Here is a 6,921-nt window from a genome sequence, read left to right on the forward strand (position 1 = left end):
GTTATTTGAGCCAACAAGTCACTGATACTATTAGATTCTTAGAAACACATTCTAGGCAAACGTTATCAATATTTTTTTCTGGGCACTAGAGAACTGGTGCTAAAAATCCTTGTAATGTGCCAAGTTAATTGCGTCATCGATTTTTCATTTCGAGTTGAATTTTTTGTAAACACTATTTGTGATTTGCTTTCGGGTGCCTTTGCGGCATCATTCGTATATGCATACCACGGTGACTTGAAAAACTTGCTAGAAAGACTTATTCTTTTGATGGACAGCCCTTGAGTACACTCTCTAAACCTAATATCTCTGATCAACATTTCCCAAATTCCTATGATGTGTACACTCTCTAAACCTAATATCTATGATCAACATTTCCCAAATTCCTATGATGTAAATATTCTAACAATCCTACGACACACCTATCCTACCATTCCTACAACCCACATACCCAACCATTCCTGCCATACGCACATCCCACCATTTCTAACACACACATACCCTAACATTCCAAAGACACATATATTCCATCCTTCCTATGACAAAAATTTCCCAATATTCCTATAATACACACATCCCACCATTCAGACCATACAAACGGGGGCTGTACTTGAGCCAAATAAAACTACCAGTCCCTCTTACCTGATCATTTATATGAGAATGTTCAATAGAATTGAGTCTTCAAAATAATATTTTAATTCGTTGGAAAATTACCAAAACAAAACAATTTGATCTTTCGTTAAGTTGATGTAAACCACAGAGTTAATAAAAACAGCTTTAGTATCTATATCAGCAATGACTACCTCTCACTCTGGCTCCAGCCCCAGCTCAATCTTGATTAGACCCAGTGTTACCATGGACTCTTCTAATTGTAATCTTCTTCTATCTAATTGCAAGAAGCTCCTCAAGGGTAAGAACTACTTCTCTTTTCATTTTCATTCCTGGAACATAGAATATGCTCATGTAATTAAATTAAGAACCTCTCACTCCACATACTTCGAATAATAAAGTTTACTGACCCCCGAGGCAATTATTTAAGAAAATCTATTATTATTGTCACTTTCAATGTCCACACATGTGAGAAAGAAAATTCTATGCTTCAAATAGGTAACTTTATTTGTTTTTCTGTTTTTTTTATTACGCATTTTTTTATTTCGTTTTTTGCTAATGGTAATTGTATCAAATCATTAGTCCAGGAAATTTAGGAGGGTCTACTTCGACTTGAAACAGCGAGTTCCACTTGGACTTAAAAAATTTATCAAAAGCAGCTAGGTTCCCATCACCATTCTTACACCCCTTCTACATATTGCAGAAAAACATGGCGTCAATGTCATTATAGTTTTTTATTTGTTTTCGTTTGTTTGTGTTAAAAACGCTTGTTTTTTCTTTTTTTCTGCTAATGGTAATCATAACCAAACAATGATCCTGGAATTTTGAGACAGAAAAAAAGACACAAAGATACACATACAGACATTCAAAAAGACACATTGTCACACAGAAAAAAGACGGATGGTCATATAGACACACAGAAAAAGACAGCCAGACACGCATACAGATGGCCATAAGGACAAATGGACAGACAGAGGAAAACACAAAGACACATGGACAGACATAGAAAAAGACTCACAGATACGCATGCAGACAAACAAAAGGACATAAAGGCAGAAGGACAAAAAGACATACAGACGGAAAAAAACATAGACACAGACGGATGGATAAACAAACTCACATGGACAGACAGAAAAAAACAAATAGACACATAAACAGACATATAAAAAGACACACAGACAGAAAAAGACACATAAACACACAGACAAACATACAAAAAGACGTATAGACACACAGACAAGCGTAAAAAAGACACAGGCAGAGAAAAAAGAGACACACAGACACGTAGGCAGACTAACAAAAAAGACAAACAGTAGACATACTGAAAACGGACAAAAGACACGCAGACATGGAGACATACAGAAAAAAACGCATAGATACACAGATAGACAAAAACACAAATAGACACACAGACAGACAGACACACAAAAGTATAAGCCGACATACGGACAAAAAGACACATAGTGACACAAAAAGACATACAGGCACACAGACAGACCAAAAAAAAAACAAAGACAGATGAAAAAACATAGACACATAGTCAGACAGATAGAAAGACAGACGGAATAAAGACACACAGACACAGCACAAAAAAAATTGACAGGCAAAAATAAGGCACAGAGACACATAAGAAGGTGGACAAAAAGACACACAAAAAGACAAATAGACAGGCAGGTAAATAGAAACATAGACACGCATACAAAAAGACACGCAGATACATGGACAAACTGGAATAAGACACATAAGCACGCAGACAGACAAATAAATACATAGACAGATATACGAAGAACACACAAAGGCACATGGGTACATAGACATACACGCATAAATATACAAAAACAGAAACACAGACACACCAACAGACATACAGACAAAAAACACAGACCGACATGAAAAGACGCATAAACACACAGAAAGACTGAAAAAAGACACTTAGACTCAAAGAAAGATGGACAAAAAGACACAAAGACAGACGGAAGAAGATACATACACATATAAACAAACGGAAAAAACAAACACATAGACAGACACACAAATATAAACATAGACAGATTGATAAGAAGACACATTGACATGCAACAAAAGGACACATAGACACACAAACAGACATGTGTGTGTGTGAATATGACTGTTCTTCTATCCGTTTGTCTACGTTTCTTTTTGTCTATTTGTGTATAGTTTTATGAACCTTTTTTGTCTTTTTATGTGTCTTTTTATACAGCTATCTGTGTGTCTGTGAATCTTTTTTGTCTGTCTGCGTATCGTGCATCTTTTTTTGCGTCTCTTTGTGTGTCTTTTTATTCCCTCTGTCTGTGTGTCTGTGTGTCTGTGTCTCTGTCGCCGCGTCTTTTTGTCCGTCTTTCTGTGTCCTGATCTGTCTTTATGTCCACCTGCCCATGCCTTTATGCATCTTTTTGTCCATCTTCTGCATATCTATGTGTTATTTTCTGAGGTTTTGTGGATTTTTCTGTTTGCCAATGAGCGTGTCTGTGTGCCCATGTGTCTAGGTGTCTTTTTCTGTCTGCCTCTGTGTCAGTGTGTCTTTTTTGTACATCTGTCTGTGTATATGTGTGTCTGTTTATGTGTCTATGCTTCGTATTTCGGACACACTGACAAAAAGCACAGACGGCCAGAAAAAAGACACAGACACCCGACAAACGAACAAAAGGATGCACAGACAGACGGAAAAATGAAACATAGAAACACATATAGACGGTCATAAGCAAAATCGGACAGACGGACAAAAAGACTCAAATAAACCAAGACAGAATCACAAACACATAGTCAGAGAGAAAAAATACACATAGACACACGGACAGACAAAAAAACATAGACACAGATAAAGACATACAAGCACACCGACCGACCGATACAAACCCACAGACAGATGGAAAAACACAGACACACAGACAGGCAGATGGACAAAAAACAAACAAACAGAAACGCACATATACACAAAAAAGACAAATCAACACACAGACATGCAGAAAAAAAACACATAGAAGAAATTAAAGATGGACTAAAAGACACAGAGACAGACAAAGAAAAATACACATAGATATGCATAGAAAAAGACACACAGACGGACATAAAAAAAATACACAGACAGGAGCATAGATACATAGACAGACACAGAAAAGCCAGACGGGTACAAAAATACACAGGCATTCAGACACAAAAATAGACACAAATCCAAACAGACACACCAACACACACACAGACAAGAAAAACAAAGACATAAAAAAGACACATGAACACACAGAAAGACTGAAAAAGAGCCACATAGACACACAGACATATGGAAAAAAGACACAAAGACTGACGAATAAAAGACACATATACACACGGACAGACGGATAAAATACACACAAAGACACCCAGACCAAAAAACGACACATCGGTAGACGGAAGAACATTGACACACAAAAGGACACACATAAACACAGCCGTACCAAAAAACACTCAGACACACACACAAAAGACAACATAAGCACACATACCGACAAAACACACACTGACAAACAGACAGATGGACAAAAAGACACACAGACAGACATAAACAAAAGGACATATAGACCCGCCGAAGACCAATACATTAAAAGATACAAACAAGGAAGAAAAAACCCATAATACACAGAAAGACAGCCGGACATAAAGACTCTCAGACATACACACAAAAAGCCACATAAGCACACAGACAGACAAAACAAGACAAACGGACAAACAGACAGACGGACAAAAAGACAAATAGATAGACACACAAAGAGACAAATAGACAGACGGAAAAAAAGACACACAAACGGACACACACACGCATAGTCAGAGAGAAAAAAAGACAAATAAGACAAATAGAAACAAAATAGAAAAATAGAAAAAAAAATAAAATAGAAAACAAATAGTAAAAAAGACACATAGAAACAAAGACGGAAAAAAAGACACATAGACTTATAAAATGACATACAGGCAGATAGACAGACCGAACGGGACGGGACACACAGACAGACAGAAAAACATAGAAACACAGACAAACATACAAAAAGACACAGAGACACACTGACAGACAGACTGACAAATAGACATACAGAAATGCTCAACGTCTTGAGCATTGCCCGTTTGGGCAATGCTCAAACAAGCATCAGTATCAGTTTGGCTTTTGCACAAAGTTTTCTACAGAACATGCTTGTAATAGACTTCTTCAGTTTATACCACGATCTTTAAATTTTAATCTTATTCTTGCAGCCATTTTTCTTGATTTAAAGAAAGCTTTTGACAGCCTAACACACAAGATCCTCATTGGTAAACTTTCTCATCTTGGTGTGCGTGGGGAAGCATTGTCTTGCTTCTCGTCATACCTAACTGACAGATCTATCGCCACGGAAGTTCCAGACAAAAAAGTTCCAATTAAATACGGAGTACTCCAAGGCTCTATTCTTAGGCCAAGCCTCTTCCTCATCCATGTGAATGATCTCTACCGACTTTTTAACACCCCAATTAACAATGTTTGCTGTGGGTTGTGTCACAAATCTTACTCTCAGACTACGTTGGTGTTCACATCTGATAGTCAAGAAGAATATATAGCATTTTTCAGATGACACTACTTTAGGTGCTGCACCTCTGAATGAATTTTCCCCTATTCTAAAGCTTCAAGCAATGACTAAGAAGATACTCTTTTGGTTTGACATAAATCAACTAACTTTAAATGTAAAAAAGTCATACCTTCTTATTTTTTCTCGTAAAGGTGTGAGCTGTCCCACAATTACTGAGCTTCATACACCAAAAGGTTCCATAAGTCGTCCGCCGGATCGATATTTGCAATTCCTGGGAGCTCTTTTGGATTAAAATCTATCGTGTAAGAGGCATGTTCAAATAATAAGAGTGAAAATTTCCTGTGGACTTGGGATCATCCGAAAATTAAAGCGTTTATTTCCTTCCCCTATCCTCCGTATTTTATACTTCTCTCTCATTTACCCTTATATATGTTACTGTTCGTCTGTGTGAATGTCCACATTTCCGTTGGTACTTGCTCCTATTCACCATCTTCATGAGAAAACAGTTAGAATTCTCTAGTCGGCTACACACACTCCTCTTGACCTCCTTAAGATTAAAGATATTTATGTTTTATCTCTATCTTCGTTGGCATACCAATACTTCTAGGGAGATCTCCCATTTTGTTTTTTGGGACTGCTCAAACTAGTAGGGGAAGTAAATATGTCTATGGTTCGTAACTGAGAGGATGTGATGATTCCAACTAGTCCCTCGGTTCGTTCAGACTTTGGCCTGGCTGCAACTGCGGGGCGTGCTTGGAACTTGGTTCCAGCTGAGATCAGGCAGTCACGCAAACTTGGCTCCTTTAAGAGACAGATGAAAAGTTTCTTATTAAAGGTTTCTTATGAATTTTTTTGAGCTGTTGTTTTGTTGGTGTTGTATCCTCGTTGACGCAGATAATTTTGAATTGTATTTTATTGTCGGGTGATGTGAGGATCACTGGTTCGTGGGGACTGTCGGTGAGTTGATTTCTTTTCCTTATAGATTTATATTTAGATGTTGGTTAGTATGTGTATGACAAGTTTTATCATTCTTTATTTATTGTATGCTGTTTCCCAAATAACGTGCCATTGAGACCTTTGGGATATTGTTTTTGTTATTTTATGAAAATAAATAGAACTTGGACTTGAAGCTTGAAAAATACACAAAAAGAAATATAAATACACAGACAGACAGAAAAAACACATAGACACACAGACCGACGAACAAAAAAGACACATAGACAAACATACAAAAAGACACATAGACAGACGGACAAAAAGACACATGAACACGCATACAAAAAAACACACAGACAGACACAAAAAAACATCTAGACACACAAACAGACAGAAAAAGACACGTAGACATGCAGAAACATGGGTACACAGACCTGGAAGCATACAGACACAAGAACAAGCACACAGACACACCGACAAACACACATACACACACACACATACATTTCAAAAAAGAAAAACATACACACACCGACAGATGAAGAAAAACACACAGAGACTAACAGAAAAAGATGCATAGACACACGGACAGACGGACAAAAAAGACAAACAAACAGACAGAGTATAAAAAGACTAAAAAACACACAGAAAGGCAGAAAAAACACATGCCCAAACACACAAATGGTCAAAGAGACACATAGATACTTGAAAGACGTCGAGCCTGCCCACTGATGAATTAAAGGGCCCAACCTTCGTTGAATGTATTCCTTAAAAATTAGACAAAATACTAAAAGAAACACAGACAGGCACAAAAACACGTGGTCAGGGAGAA

The sequence above is a fragment of the Artemia franciscana genome, chromosome 2, assembly GCF_032884065.1.
Source record: "Artemia franciscana chromosome 2, ASM3288406v1, whole genome shotgun sequence".
NCBI classification, from domain to species: Eukaryota; Metazoa; Arthropoda; class Branchiopoda; order Anostraca; family Artemiidae; genus Artemia; species Artemia franciscana.